At 41.0% G+C, this 16,892-nt stretch overlaps 1 long non-coding RNA gene and 2 other non-coding genes across 3 annotated transcripts; all 3 read left to right on the forward strand.

Moving 5' to 3' along the window:
* The first annotated feature begins 1,048 nt into the window (after positions 1–1,048).
* LOC108709261 lies at positions 1,049–7,480 on the forward strand. The gene is made up of 4 exons (XR_001934601.2): positions 1,049–1,093; positions 1,777–2,336; positions 3,792–3,873; positions 6,927–7,480. It is a non-coding gene; the product is annotated as an uncharacterized LOC108709261 (long non-coding RNA).
* On the forward strand, positions 3,578–3,694 carry LOC121400861. The gene has a single exon (XR_005965984.1). It is a non-coding gene; the product is annotated as a small nucleolar RNA SNORA13 (small nucleolar RNA).
* Positions 5,246–5,382, forward strand: LOC121400863. Its single transcript, XR_005965986.1, has one exon. It is a non-coding gene; the product is annotated as a small nucleolar RNA SNORA13 (small nucleolar RNA).
* Positions 7,481–16,892: the final 9,412 nt, after the last annotated feature.

A 16,892-nucleotide genomic window follows, 5' to 3' on the forward strand; every position in this document is an offset into this window, starting at 1 on the left:
AAACCCGGTGGGCCTCGGCCCTCATGGGCCCATGCCGGGCCAGACCCCACTCTCCGATCTCCTGGACCTATAAAAAAAAAATTTGCGGCGCCGTGCAGCGATGTGTGGCTCTGTACGCGCATGCGCCCCGTGCGCCTCCTGTGTGCATTGTGCAACGCCGGAGAGGTTTCCAGGGGCGGCAAAAAGCCACTCCTGGTACCTTTAAGAGCCGAATATCCGTTTTCTAAACCGGAAATTCGGCTTTACTAATGAGAGAGAGCGCAATTGCGCTCTCCGCATTAGTGTTCCTGCCTCCCATCCCGACAGGTAAGTCAGCGAGGGGGGGCGGCATTGCAGGAGCCACCTCAGGCGGCCCTTAGGTAAGAATCAGCGCTGGTTCCCGGTGGTCCCCGGACCCCCCCGTCCGACCCTGTATACAGGGAGCTCAAAGACAGATATGATAAATCACCTGCTTTGCCTTCAGAGAAGCCTGCCTAGCAGTATACAACCATTAAAAAGGGAATGTAAATTGCAAAAGTGCTCAGAGAAGTAAATTGACATCAATTCATAATTTGAGTTTAGATTCCTCTTAACTGGGTGTTCCCAAAGTTGCTAGGCAGAGCACAGGTCATGTTTAGTGATGTATACTTAAAGGGATCCTGTCATCGGAAAACATGTTTTTTTCAAAATGAATCAGTTAAAGGAAAACTATACCCCCCAAACAATGTAGGTCTCTATTAAAAGATACTGAGTAAAACAGCTCATGTGTAAAACCCTGCTTCATGTAAATGAACCATTATCATAATAATATACTTTTTTAGTAGTATGTGCCATTGGGTAATCATAAATAGAAAATTGCCATTTTAAAAAATAAGGGCCGCCCCCTGAGATCGTACGATTCACTGTGCACACATACAAACCACATGTAAGGTCACATGAGCCAATTAACAGACAGAGTTCTGCCTTTTGCTTCCTCACTTCTTCCTGTTACAGTTAGTGTTGTAGTATTTCTGGTCAGGTGATCTCTGAGGCAGCACAGATAGAGTCACGAAATGGTGGTTCAAGGCAAGAGATGTAAAAGGGCAATATTTATGTAAATATATATTCCAGTTTGGTAAGATTCTTTAATATGTCATTCAATTTGATATAAACTATCTGTTGCTTAAGTATTCATTTTGGGGGTATAGTTTTCCTTTAATAGTGCTACTCCAGCAGAATTCTGCACTGAAATCCATTTCTCAAAAGAGCAAACCGATTTTTTCACTATTAACTGATTCATTTTGAAAAAAATTTTTTTTTCCCATGACAGTATCCCTTTAAAGGGGCAGCACACCTTTAAATGAACGTTTTGCAGACAGTGATATCCTGAGACAATTTGCAATTGGTCTTAATTTCTTATTTTGAATAGTACAGTGTTCCAATTAGAAAATGTTCCATTTACCAGCACTCGGGGTAGCCTATCTTTTAGTTTAGTGTTATGGAGGCCTATACAAGTCATTTCTATGGGCTCACCAAGGAAACATGGGTTGTGTTCATATCATTTCAGGGACACTGATAAGGTACAAATGTTTTATTTCACAGAGCAAATTAGAAGTGATGAAAGGGAACGAGCATACATGCTGCACAAGCTCAAAAATCCATGTTAAAAAGGGGGGTTTACATTTGTTTTTAACACTAGGTTAATAAGACTACGTTACAGACACTACAAAACAAAAAATGTCTGCTATAAGACAATATACCTATCACTTCTTCACATATTTCTGCATTAGTGTGTGTGTGTTTTTTTATCTGTTACAGAAGCCATAAAAGACTTTGCTGGCCGCCATTTCACATTAAAAAGCAGCAGCAACAACCAGGAATTTGTTTCCCTTTGAATCTACCGCTCAGCAGCAGCTGATTCGTCACATGATCATGATGTCATCGGGGTTCATTCAGAGGAGTGGAAGTTAATCAGACCGTACCATTCCGACATATACAGTGTTTGAAGCCCTAAAACTTCAAACGGAGATGCAAGAGCAGCAGCTTCAAAGCGGCAAACACAAAAAAAAAAAGATATGCTACTGCTTTATTCTACTTTTCCTGTATCGTCTCTATACATAATGCAAAAGCACATTTCCCCTCCCCTTTAGAAAATGGTACAGCCCGGCCTTGTGACAGGGAAGAGCTGCGAGCAACTTCCTTCCTTTCTGCTCATAGTGAGTGTGGAGGATGGAGCTGCGCTGTGACTACACGTGGGCTGATGAGCCGCTCTGTGACCATGAGGTTACTTTGTATGACACGGGGCTCCCGACGGTGCCTCCCACTGGGCCCCAACTGTATGGAGGGGCCACAGATCTGATCCTTACTTGAGAAACGCCGTGAGTATAATGTAGTGTTGCCAGTTCTAATAACACATGCTCCAGTTCCTCACTAAACCTATTCCCAGGTGTCTAACTCCCAGCGATATGGGATATTAACTCAATCATCTATAGTCTACAGTTTAGTCATTTCCTTATGATATTAGTAGACACCTCGGAGTTATATGACCTGTATAAAAGCATCGTTATATGGTCGCATAACTCGGTGACTTATCTTTATAACTTACAGTAGGTGGTACATTATCCACAGTATAATTCCTTCTATGCATGTGCAGAGGTATATATGTGCCTAACTTATAGTTGCTGCTCTCTGCAGGAATGTACCTCAGGCTGGGGAGTCTGTTAGAGGGGAGCAGCACCAGTCAGGGGTGTTGCGTCACAATGGGGGTGGGGGACAGCCAGCTGGCACCCCCAATGTGTTGTGCTCTAATTACCCTTTAAAGGAAAACTATACCCCCAAAATGAATACTTAAGCAACAGTTTATATCAAATTGAATGACATATTAAAGAATCTTACCAAACTGGAATATATATTTACATAAATATTGCCCTTTTACATCTCTTGCCTTGAACCACCATTTCGTGACTCTATCTGTGCTGCCTCAGAGATCACCTGACCAGAAATACTGCAGCTCTAACTGTAACAGGAAGAAGTGAGGAAGCAAAAGGCAGAACTCTGTCTGTTAATTGGCTCATGTGACCTTACATGTGGTTTGTATGTGCACAGTGAATCTTACGATCTCAGGGGGCGGCCCTTATTTTTTAAAATGGCAATTTTCTATTTATGATTACCCAATGGCACATACTACTAAAAAAGTATATTATTATGATAATGGTTCATTTTCATGAAGCAGGGTTTTACACATGAGCTGTTTTACTTATTATCTTTTAATAGAGACCTACATTGTTTGGGGGGTATAGTTTTCCTTTAAGCTGAGGGTGTGATCTACTTTGTTTTTGATCTTAAAGGGGTATTTCACCTTAATTAATTTTTTAGTATGCCGTAGAGTGACATTCTGATGCAATTTGCTATTTGTTTTTATTTAGCAATTTCACCAATCTGTGCTGCCTCAGAGATCACCTGACCAGAAATACTACAACACTAACTGTAACAGGAAGAAGTGAGGAAGCAAAAGGCATTAGGAGAGGCGTGAATAGAAAGGAGTACTAAAAAGTAACAATACATTTGTAGCTTTATGGAGTAGTAATGTGCGGCACCCACCCCTTAAAAGTCTAATTTTGGCCTTTGTGTTGCCCGTTCACTTTCTAAGTAGCGAATGAGGTGTCAGAAAAGGCCTAAAAGAATCTCCCTCATGGTCACCTCTTGTTCTTCAGAGTGCGACTGTGATGGAACATTTCTGCGAATCAACGGTGGAGCGTTTTGTCTTTAAGGCTTTAAGTGCAAAATAAATATAAGGGAAGCTGTACCTGAATTCGCTCCTACTTTGCTTTCAGGAGGTGATGGAAACTATCCGTTGCAGTGTATTTGCCCCTCCCGTACAGACACCGAGAGGATAATGTCTTTCCAAACTGAGAGGTGAGAATCCACCCAATCTTTTTGCATATGTTGCACATAACATTATCCATGATATAAAGTGAGCAATGCCACACGAGCGACTTGTAGCCTTTGTTACCTGTGCGCTACATATATACAAATATATATTTTCTTCTTTACAGATATTTCAGCCCTGGAGTCAAATGAAAGCCATAAATAATATAAATATGTTTACAGTCTTGTAGTTTGTGCATTTATATAATAGAGATCATGCTGTTCATAGCACTCAGCATGCAGGCAGCTTGCAGTAAATATTTCTTCTTATAGAAAGTAAACCTTTAAATTAAGTGAGTTTAAAATTGATGAGGGTGCTATTCTAAGCACTTTTGTAATTTGCATTCATTATTTTTTTTTATTCCAAGATATTAAAGGATATATGTACTGTTAATATGAATGAATTTTGTTACAACACGGCCACCTGCTGGTCAGTTTTCCACCAGTCTGACCACCAAGTAGTCAAGGAAGTTGTCAGGAGAAAGAAAGAGGCTGCTCTGATGTTCTTCTGCTTAGGAAAGGTTTGAGAGGTTTTTAATTTTTTTCCTAAGCAGAAGAACATCAGAGCAGCCTCTTTCTTTCTCCTGACAACTTCCTTGACTACTCGGTGGTCAGACTGGTGGGAAACTAACCAGCAGGTGGCGCTGTTGTAACAGAATTCATTCATATTAAATTGGACCTGTCACCCAGACACACAAATCTGTATAATAAAAGTCCTTTTCAAATTAAACATGAAATCCAATTTCTATTTTTTTATCAAAGCATTCATGGCCATTGTAAGCTCATTTAAAAATCTCAGCTGTCAATCAAATATTGTCTGCCCCTCCTTTGCCATTGGCATAGAGGCGGGACCAGCAATCACTTTCCATTCAGCACTTCCTAGATGTCGCTGCTCTCCCCACATTCCCCTGTTCTCTTTAACATTTAATTGTGTAGCCAATGCATAGAAATGGACATCGGGTCCCTCATGCTGGTGCACAAACAAGATTTTGAGATGATGCAAGGATTGTCTTAACAGTGTCCACAAAATGGCTGCTGCCTGCTTACTATCATTTTGAATTCCCAGACTGAAGGAAACAAGATTCAAATAAATTATACAGTGTAATTAAAGTTCATTTTGCTTGACAAATGTGATAAAATAGGATTTTGAATAATTTTTTTGGGGTATCTAACAGTACATATTTCCCATAATATCTTGGCATAAACAAAATAAATGTGCATTGCAAAAAATCTAAGAATAGTGCCCTCATCAATTTTACATTCACTTATTTAAAAAGGTTCCTTATCATTTAAGGTTCACTAGCCCTAATATTGTGCGTCAGGTCTCATACCAGTGGAAAGCTGTGTGTGTGTGTATCTCTGCCTTTGTGTTACCCACTCATGTTTGGAAGTAACGAGTGTGGCGTCAAGAAAGGCAAACAGTATATCCCTGTTACCAACCTCGAAATGCCTCTGGCTCTATCTACGCCCCTGGCACATGGTAACTTGGAGACACTTTCTGATCTTTATAAATGGAAGCACCCTAGCCCTGCCATATTACACTCTGACAATAGATCTAAGATGGAATTATTAGTGGTACATTCAGGTCCTTGTTGGGGGTACAAGGGCTTTTTTCTGGGAAATCTGATCTTAAAAGGGATGTAAACCCAGCCATCAAAAACCCAGTGCCACGGTGCTCCCTAGTTTTCTCTAGAAGTTGCCAAAAACATTATTGTAAATGCAAGAAAATTCACCAATGAGAATTCTGCTGATGCAAAAGAACTGACCTATGAGAATTGTGATTCCCAGCATCATGTCAGGCATCTTGCTCTTATCTTACATATACAGTGATGGGATCCATTCTGAAAAACACATTACTCAAAACTCTGAACTACTGAAAGGCAGTCTCCCATTCTAGTAGGCTTGGGGTCTGGCAGCTTCGGGGAGATTAGTTGCCAGGCGACACATTTCATCGACTTTGCCTCGACTAATCTCCCTGATCTGCGTTCCCTTGCCTTCGGCCGGCTAAAATGTAAATCGTCTGGGGGCAGGCATGCGGAACGATTCGTTTTCCGAAGTCGCCAGTACTTGCCTCATGAGGAAACTCCGGGCTACTTCTGAAAACGAATTGCTCCGTGTGCCTGCCCCCAGATGATTTACATTTTAGCCAGGGGAAGGCAGATCGGGGGGGAGATTAGTTGCTGCAAAGAAGAGATTTGTCACCTCGCGACTAATCTTCCCGAATCTGCCCGTGTGGCAAGACCCTTACGGTATGGAGATCCAAATTACAGAAAGGTCTTTTATCCAGAAAGCTCCAGATCCCAAGCATTCTTGATAACTGGTCCCATTCCTGTGTTTTTTTTTTTTTTTTGCAAAGTTTTTTATTTATTTGTTTTTTTCATTATGACGCTGAACTCTGACATGGGGATAAAGGACAGACTTGTTCAGTGCTGGGAAACTGGGCTTAATGTTTGCAAATCCAGTTGCAGGAACAAAGAACATGGAGACAATAAACATCAGCTGGGATTCACATTGGAGTGTGTTTTTGCATCTTAAAGCAGCTGCTGTCTGTGGAGATTTGGGGTTAAGTTTTATTGTGCAATATTGCTTTAACAATACAACCCTCGTGTTGCCGGACTACAGCTCCCAGCATGCCTCAACATTGATAATGTTACATTCTGGGATTTGTAGTCCAGCAACAACTGTTGGAACCCCCCCTAAGAGTGAAATCCATGTAATTGCCACTAGGGGATGCTGCGAGATGCACCTTGGAAGATGCTGATCGATTCTCCAGTGTAGAGACTGCACAGCTGAACTTTCCGGATTCTCTAGCATGCTGGGAGCTTTGCTTCTCTGCTGGAAACCATTGGCAGTCTGAATAAAAATGGCTGCCAGCGAGTGAGCAGTTTATACGAAAGCTGAACAATGTGGCCCTGCTGGGAGGGGCCTCCTATTTCCTTACACTCCTTAAGAGCTGGGTCACATTGACATTTTCCTGTTGAAAGTCGGTGAAATTACATTTTCTTTATGGATTTAATAACGATATATTCTTTTCTCTCTAGGTCCCACCCCTCTGAAAGAGGAATGTTCAAGGTCATGCCACAGTTGAATGTCAGTCGCAGTTGTCCCCAGTTGTTGCAGTTTGACCTTTGTCCCAGAAGTCGAGTCAGTTGGTGATGCTTGAGAGTTGTAGTTTGACACCTGGAAGATGGTAGTTGCTCACTCCAGATGCTCTCACAGTAAAGGCTCCTTCCAGATCTCCATTTGAGACCCCCCATTGTGGAATATGTTAATGCTTTATCAATAAAAGTTACATTGGTGGCTCCTGTTTCAACAAGTCCTTCAAGAAGTTTCCCTACTTTTTAATCTCCCTACTCCTCGGGCACCAAAACGTTAATGTTGTGACTTATACCTCTTTCTCCTTTATGTAAGTTCTATAATGCAGGTTCCTTCTTACTTTCTGTAAAGATTATCAGTTTGCTGAATATACCCATCTGTTGTACAGCACTGCAGACTATGTTGGTACTTTATAAATACAGGCCAATAATAATTAGCCTGTATTGTTCTTTTCTAGTCCTCTGTTTTCTTGTATGTCAATAAAGTATAATGTTATCTACGCTGGAAGTCGTGTATGTCTTGTGTGAGTGTATTACAGATATTTATGGATATACAACTCCCCTTCCAAGTCGGTTATGGTTACTAAGAACATCTTGACCGTGACCATGGTTCAACTGGTCAGGTATTTTACAATCAATATTATTTAATAACATTTATTTATAGTGCCAACATATTGCTCTGTTTGGTGTTGGCCAATACTTCCTTGTAGCAGCATTCCTTACGCCCAGTGCTCATTTGATGGCACGTGATGAAGGTGCTTGTCCCTGAAACGTTTGCTGGGATCTCGCTTAAATAAAGAAGCGTTTTCGATTTTTGCAGAAGCATTGAGTGGCGTATGTCTGTCATTTGGATTTGCAAACAAGAAGGCATTCTATTTGCAGCATGGCCTGCATTGAGCACCCCCCATAAATATAAAGAGAATTTTTCTTTCGCGAGTTAAGTTTGGTTTATTTCTAAATTACACTGGTTACACTGCAAATAATGAACTAAGTGTGGTTTTTTATATTTTTGGTGTGTAGGTGCTATCTTGGATTGTTTTGCCTGGTCATGTGCTTTCAGAAAGAGTCGACACTTTAGGATGGAACTGCTTTCTGGCAGGGTGTTTCTCCTACTCAAAGTAACTGAATGTGTTGCTAGTGGAAATGTGTTGAGTGTTCTTAGATCTACCAGACAGCTGCTGTGTTCTGTTAGGGAGCTGTTATCTGGTTACCTTCCCATTGTTCTGCTGCTGGGGGGGGAAAGGGAGGGGGTGATATCACTCCAACCTGCAGTAAAGAGTGACTGAAGTTTATCAAGCACAAGTCGCATGACTGAGGGGACCAGGGAAACTGACAATATGTCTAGCCCCATGTCAGATTTTAAAATTAATTATAAAAAATTTAAGTGCTTTTGAGAAACTGATTTCAGTGCAGAAGTCTGCTGGAACAGCACTATTAACTGATGCTTTTCGAGAAAAAAAACACTTTTTTTTCCCCATGACAGTATCCTTTTAATGAATTTGATAAAAGTCCAGTGTTGGACTGGCCATACCAGGAATGACGGATGTAGTTGGCCATCTTAAATATATTGCAATACATGGACAAATCCCTATATATATTTTTTTTTTTTTTAAAGGGACCGTGTATTACATAGATTAGTGTTCCAATTTGGAATCCTGAGCGCAAGGAGCAGCAAAGTCCCTCTGCTCCATCTTCTGTCCATTCATATCCATGGAGCCTGTAAGCACATGTACAGTTGGGGCTTGTCAGGAGTCTTTCAACTCTACATGAGGCTGTGTGTCGGCATACAGACCTGAAGAGGATACAAATGGACAGAAGAAGGAGCACTCCACTACTCTGCTCCTTGCACTCGGTATTACAAATAGGAGCATTAATCAAGGTAATACACTGGGAGGGGAGGGTAAAGAGGGCAGATGAGGGGGCAGTTATATCTCAGGGCGGTTTAGTTTTCCTTTAAATATATTGATAATGGTTTGAGTGCAGAGGACCTCTTGTATTTGCCCAGTGCTCATTCACCAGGCTGAGCATTTAGGGCATGCGATGCCTTGAGGTCAGGAAATTAAATGGATCTGGAGTTTAGTGATAACATTGCAGAAGGTGAGATCAGCTTTGAAATGTTTCCTCTAAACCCAATAATCCGTACAAGCGTACCCCCTCATTTCCCCTGTGGGGGAGAGAACACAAGGTAAGAATGCAGTTCCTTCCCAATATGAGTTTAAACACAAGGCAGATCTGTGTGTCTCATAAAGTGACTTTCTTCCCGATATATTGTCTGGGAGTCTCAATATTGCTTTCCTGTCCATTGTATGTTCATGTACCCACATTGTTTCACAGCTTGTACACTTGGCAGTCGGGTCCTAGAGTTCAGGAGTCAATGTATTTCATTCCCAGAAGTTTAACACATATCTTCCTCTGTGAAAAATTCTGATCAGAGGAAGCTGTTCTATCATGAAGGTTATGCTGCTAATTTTATATTCTTACAGTACAGAGATGAATAACATGTAAACATGCCAACTGCCATGTTCCTTTGAGCAACTGGCACCTACTGGCCAGGCAGCATTACTACATCTTGTAATTAGGCCTAAAAAATACACAGGGTAGAGTCCTACAGCGGGTCTGGTACCTTGCGGGATGAGGGTAGGATATTCGGGTCTCATCTATATTTCTTATGTTATATTGTCTATATTTCACAAACATTTTTTCTGTCTCTGCCCATTTCTGAATATGTCACTTTCAGGTTTGCACCAATACCACTTCCTTTTTAATGGTGGTTGTGGATAAGGCAGTTGTGGGATGGGTAGCCGGTCCATGCAAGTAAATATGCGGGGTCTGGTCTCAAAAATTAGTTCCATGCAGGAATCTAACACAGGGTATGGTTTGGATGCCTTTGGTTTGATGATTAACATCATTTTAATAAGGGTTTGATCTACAAACCACAGCAGGCCTATATGGGATCTATAAGAGGCTGGGTGGAAAAGCATGCTATTTCTTAGCACACCCATATATTAATAGATAAAGTGCTACTGATGCATCTAAGCAATTGCTCATTCTGAACATGTGTGTGTGTATATATATATATATATACATACACACCCCTCCCCCCAAAAGTTTTGCAATTATTTCTTGAAATCCAAGCAGAATGGGAGTTTAGTGCACCGCTAAACTCCCAAATGGGACCTTCAGAAACTTTACCAAAACCTTGCTAAAGAGGTTCCTGATATACAGTATTATTAGCCCGAGAGTCCAGAGTCAGGATACCACTAGTCAGTAATATCAGGAACTAGGCCAGAGTTCAGGGAAGGCAAATGAAACTAAAGATCAGGCCAGAGGTGAGAGCAGGAGCAGACCAAGGAAACCAGAGATTGGGTCAGAGTTGACCATCATCAGCAGACTATTGAAAACAATGGTGAGGCCAGAGGTGAGAGAAAGTCATAGACAAACCAAACCTGAGGTCTGGCAGGCAGTAAACTAAGGACACCAGAAATAGGGGCAGGCAAATTCAGTAACATAAAAAAGTTGGTGTGGAAAGCTAAAGAGAAGAGCACCCAGGAACTCCAGCAACAAAGAATTATTCCTGAGTAGTACAGAGTGACTGGTATCTATTATTGTACATAGGGGAGATAAATGGCAACGTTTAGATGCCAGTTTGTTGGGGTCTCCGCACAGAAGGCAGTATATTGACACTGCTACAGTTAGACATGGATCATTCTAGCCATCTTGGAGCTGCAAATACAGGAAAACTTAGGGGCTAGTTTCTGCCTCCTAATATAATCTAAAAGAGAACAAGTTCAAGTACAACTTGCTCCTTTGAGCACTTAGCATTGCCCGTTTCAATGTGAGCACCGCAAGGCCGACATCCAGAATAGCATTTCTTTTAGATTTGTCAGGCCTGTAGAACAGGCATCGTAACTTTTTGGTTCAATACATTTTTATGCCATTATTACAAGAAAGAATAAAGGAAAGCAATATAAGAAAAAAACAAAGCTACAGCAAATTGTTACCTTTCTGGAATAGATTGTAACTGTTCTGTTTATTCCAATCATCTCACAGTATTAGATCTCATCTCAAAATTATCATTGCACTGAAAGCAAATGACTAGACGGTGCCCTGAAGTACATATGTGTTCTATCCATGTTTGCCTTATCTGATGCACAAACTGGTGTTTCTCTAGGGAGGAAAACACTATTCCATCATGTCTATCCTTTATTGTTTATATAAAATTATAAAACCTGCCTGCCTGTTAATCCAGAGGAAGGCAAAAAATTCCCATGAAGCCATGCTAATTTTCTCAGAGGAGGGTAAAAAATCCTTCCTGACTCCGAGATTCAATTGGACTAGTTCTTGGATCAACTTGTACTATGAGCTATCTTCCATAACCCTGTATTACTTCACTTGCTAAACACCATCCAACCCCTTCTTAAAGCTATCTAATGTATCAGCCTGTAACACTGATTCAGGGAGAGAATTCCACATCTTCACAGCTCTCACTGTAACAAACCCCTTCCCAATATTTAGGCGGAACCTCTTTTCTTCTAATCGGAATGGGTGACCTTGTGTCAGCTGGAAATACCTACTGGTAAATAAAGCATTAGAGAGATTATTATATGATCCCCTTATATATTTATATATAGTTATTATATCACCCATTCTCCAGTGTGAACATCCCCAATTTGGCCAGTCTTTACTCATAGCTAAGATTTTCCATACCTTTTACCAGCTTAGTTGCCCTTCTCTGTACCCTCTCTAATACAATAATGTCCTGTTTGAGTGATGGAGACCAAAACTGTATGACAATGCTGGTGAACTTGCAAAATATCCTATCGATTTTAACTTTCTCCAGCTCAGACTTATTGGAGGTGATTTCCAAGACTTGGCAAGCAGTTGTCTTTCTGCTAAAAATAGACTATTAAGCAACCATTGCTGTTTTTTTGGATACTTGGGACCATGCCCAAGAGGTCCACATATGGGTCCTGTCTTAAATTAGAACTAAACCATAAAAATGAATATAGCTAAACATGACATATTTTATAAACTGAACTTATTGCAGTAGCCTAAAGTTTCAGCTTGTCAATAGCAGCAATGATCCAGGACTTCAAACTTGTCACAGGGGGTCACCATCTTGGAAAGTGTCTGTGACACTCACATGCTCAGTGGGCTCTGAGCAGCTGTTGAGAAGCTAAGCTTAGGGGTCTTAAGCAGAAAATAAGGTTGGTCTTTAATATAAGCTGATGCTACAGGATTGATTATGCTAATTGCACTGGTTTCTGTGCTGCCATGTAGTAATTATCTGTATTAATTGCTAATCAGCCTTATATTGTGCCATTTCCATTCTATATGTACTGTATATTGTGAGTGGGTCCCTAAGCTCAGTAAGTGACAGCAGCACAGAGCATGTGCAGTGAATCAGCAGAAAAGAAGATGGGGAGCTACTGGGGCATAATATAAAATATTAAATTATACACTCGTATCCAGATTTAGACAGTCTTGGGACAGGTCCTGCAGGCAGGACCGCCATCAGAAATCACAGGGCCCCAAACTACAAAATTTCCTGGGCCCCCTGGGCTGTGCCCACCGCAAGCCCCACCTACAGGTCCGCCCCCCACCACACAGTAAAAAAACAAAAAAAATATTGGTGGCTAGGGTTCCCACATGTTAATAAAAAATAAAAAGATATTGGTGGTCAGGGCCCCCCATAAAAAAACATTTGTAGCCAGGGCCCCCCATTAAAAAATATTGGTGGCTAGGACCTCACATGAGAAAAAAAGAACTGGTGGCCAAAATTGGTGGCCACCCCCCCCCCACATTATAATAAATTGGTGGCCAGGGCCCCTTAATAGTCCATGCCTTCCCAAAGTCAGCAGCTCTCAGAAGATGGGGGGCCCGGATAATCTAGTAAGTGTGGCGTGCCCGGGCCACCCTTACCCTGCAGGGCATCATTATTAATACAGACTGCACTGGCCTAACCTACAGCCCTTCAGTTATTGTAGAATTAAACCTCCAGCACCTCCAGTCTTTGGCTAAAACCTTACCATGGTCAAGTATCCAAATCCTGAATCAAACCTTTAATGCACTTATTTGAGAAAATATATGGCCAACGTACACCATTTCCATCATTCTTCCCGATCAGTTTCTAATTCAGAGCAGTGCATGACAGTCTTCATTACATTCCTCTTGTGCAAAATCAAGTGAAGCTTAATAAAATGCCTTGATGGACAGTCCCTTTAATCTTGCACTACCCGGCAACCATATTATATAACAGCTCAAGCTGTACAATGAAACGCCATTCACTTCAAACTTTTGTTCAGATAATTCCTGGCTGGCTTCTTCATCATACACATGAGGGCAAAGAAAAAACCCCCCCTGTGAATCCAAAATCAAATGACTTGTCTCTGAATCGGCATTAATACCAGTCACATGCTATAAATTTATCCAACCCTTTCTTGAAACGACACCATCTGACCAAAGTATCCAGCCACCCATTCAAACACTGCATGCCCCCAGTGGGAACCGATGACTTCCAAACTGTCTCTGGAAGTATGAAAATTGTTCATCTGGAGTGTGAGGTTTTTATATGGGATTTTAGACAAAAAAAAAACTGAGAACACATTACTGGTATGGGTCCTGTTATCCAAAATGCTTGTGAACTGGGGTATTCCAGATAACAGATCTTTATGTAATTTGGATCTTCATACCTTATGTCTTCTAAGCATTGCGGTAATTTACATTCATTATTTATTTTGTTTTTATTCCAAGATGTATTCCAGATAACAGATCTTTATGTAATTTGGATCTTCATACCTTAAGTCTTCTAAGCATTGCGGTAATTTACATTCGTTATTTATTTTGTTTTTATTCCAAGATATTAAAGGGATCCTGTCATCGGAAAACATGTTTTTTTCAAAACACATCAGTTAATAGTGCTACTCCAGCAGAATTCTGCACTGAAATCCATTTCTCAAAAGAGCAAACAGATTTTTTTATATTCAATTTTGAAATCTGACATGGGGCTAGACATTTTGTCAATTTCCCAGCTGCCCCCAGTCATGTGACTTGTGCCTGCACTTTAGGAGAGAAATGCTTTCTGGCAGGCTGCTGTTTTTCCTTCTCAATGTAACTGAATGTGTCTCTGTGGGACATGGGTTTTTACTATTGAGTGTTAGATCTACCAGGCAGCTTTATCTTGTGTTAGGGAGCTGTTATCTGGTTACCTTCCCATTGTTCTTTTGTTTGGCTGCTGGGGGGGGGAAAGGGAGGGGGTGATATCACTCTAACTTCTAACTTGCAGTACAGCAGTAAAGAGTGATTGAAGTTTATCAGAGCACAAGTCACATGACTGGGGGCAGCTGGGAAATTGACAATATGTCTAGCAGAATTCTGCTGGAGCAGCACTATTAACTGATTCATTTTGAAAAAAAATTTTTTCCCATGACAGTATCCCTTTAAGCGATACATGTACTGTTAATATGAATGAATGTTGTTACAACAGCGCCACCTGCTGGTCAGTTTCCCACCAGTCTGACCACCAAGTAGTCAAGGAAGTTGTCATGAGAAAGAAAGAGGCTGCTCTGATGTTATTCTGCTTAGGAAAGGTTTGAGAAAGGTTTTTAATTTTTTTCCTAAGCAGAAGAACACCAGAGCAGCCTCTTTCTGTAAATTATAAAAGTGCTTAGAATAGTTGCCCCAACACTTTTACATTCACTTATTTTAAAGTTTTACTTATGCTTGAATGCAACAGTATATTCAACTACGCGCCATATTGCTGCTATATAAGCAAAGTAAGCCAATTTGCTGGTGTCACAGACTGCAGCACAGAATAGAAGAGGAAGAAAAAGTGTCTGTGTAGTGCCGAACGGGGTAAAAAAGTTGCTCCCATATGAAAACGTTGACTTTTTGACATTATGCACATTTTAGAACAATGATGAAGGACAGGGAAGTGCGCATCTCTTTCAGGATAAGCAGATTGAGTGAAGATAACTTTGTTAACGGGAGGAGGCCAATTATCCAGGGTCGCGCTTGACATAATTAAACCTATTCTCCCCCTCATGCATGAGTTCTCCCAATCAATAGGACTTCAATGACTCGCCCTGACATCATGTCTCTGCTGGAAATCCTCTGTGCATTCAGCCTCTCACGTTTCAGCAGCAGAACCATGAAGCCTTGTACCATTGTCACAGGCTCTGCAACAAAGCAAATCCAGCCAGAGAATGGGAATGGATTGACTTTAGTGGGAATGTGGGGCGGTAACACTTTCAATATCTTTAGACTTTAGATTGTGAACTCTTTAGGTCAGAGATTTCCCTAGAAATCTCTACAGTCCAATTTGAAGGCCAGCTTGAAAAATAAGGAAACGTCCTTCCTTGACATTCCTGGAAGACCAACTAAGGTGATATTTGGGGTTAATAATTATTTGCTGTCTTAGACGTTCTTGGAGCTATTGGTAAATTATCGATACAATCGTTTCTTACATATAACTTTATGATCAGATAAGTAAAAGGAGTGGATGACCAAATGTTGGACCTCAAATGGAAGGATTTATCCCCATAAAGTCTGAAAATAACTGTCCCAAGGTAGCTTCTATACTTCATGATATATGGAATTAAAGAGCAGGTTTGCCCTTGTCCTGTTCATATAAGTATGGTAAATAATGTGAAAGAACAACCCCAAATAATAACTTTATTTACAAATGTAATCCTTAATCCCTTCCCACGTCCAAACCAATAACATGCTACGTTGCATTATACAGAGGTGTAATGGGGCAACTCATCCCTGACTAATTTGCCCTGTACTGTTTCCTATACATAAACGCCAGATGTACTATACAGCCTTAGTGCATGCAAATGTAAGACAGAGGAGAAAGGTTATACAAACAGGCCTATGTCCAGACATAGGGTAACTTGTGATTTCTGCTTGACCTAAACCTGTTTGGGCACTTTGATTTGCTTAAAGTTCTGAAATTTAATGTAATGTTCTATCACTAGTTATAGAATTTATATATATATATATATATATATATATATATATATATATATATATATATATATATATATATATATACAGTTAGGGGAAGCTTACTTGTGTCCTGGGTACCCCTGGAACTATCATGCAGACCAGAAATATTTAAGCACAAAAACTTCACCAGTGGGATAACTCACCAAAGTAGATTGGTGGCCCAGGTGCTCCTGCCCCAGGCCCTCAGCTCAAGGGAGCGGACAATCCGCATGTAGACAAACAAATGTTGGTGCAAGGCACTCTGGTAGGCCACAGATAGAACCCCAATTTTTCTTTATATCTGTAACCTTGTTATGAGCTAAGGGGGCCCAGACTGAAGGCCAGTTAGGGAGAGATTTAGGGTGAGTGCAATATTTAAAAACATTGGGGTAACAGTCACCCTGCTATAGTTCCAGGGGTACCCAGGGCATAAATAAGCACTCACCCCAAATCTCCCCCTAACTGGCCTTCAGGCTGGGCCCCCTTAGCTTATTACAAGGTTACAGATATTTAGAAACATTGGTGTAACAGTCACCCTGCTATAGTTCCAGGGGTACCCAGGGCACAAATAAGCACTCACCCCAAATCTCCCCCTAACTGACCTTCAGACTGGGCTTCCTTAGTTCATAACAAGGTTACAGATATATAGAAACATTGGGGTAACAGTCACCCTGCTATAGTTCCAGGGGTACCCAGGGCACAAATAAGCACTCACCCCAAATCTCCCCCTAACTGGCCTTCAGGCTGGACCCCCTTAGCTCATAACAAGGTTACAGATATATAGACACATTGGGGTAACAGTCACCCTGCTATAGTTCCAGGGGTACCCAGGGCACAAATAAGCTCTCACCCCAAATCTATCCCTAACTGGATATATAAAAAACCATGTCTAGTAATAGTACACTAAATAAAATATTATTTGCT

The sequence above is a fragment of the Xenopus laevis genome, chromosome 2S (genome assembly GCF_017654675.1).
Source record: "Xenopus laevis strain J_2021 chromosome 2S, Xenopus_laevis_v10.1, whole genome shotgun sequence".
Taxonomy (NCBI): domain Eukaryota; kingdom Metazoa; phylum Chordata; class Amphibia; order Anura; family Pipidae; genus Xenopus; species Xenopus laevis.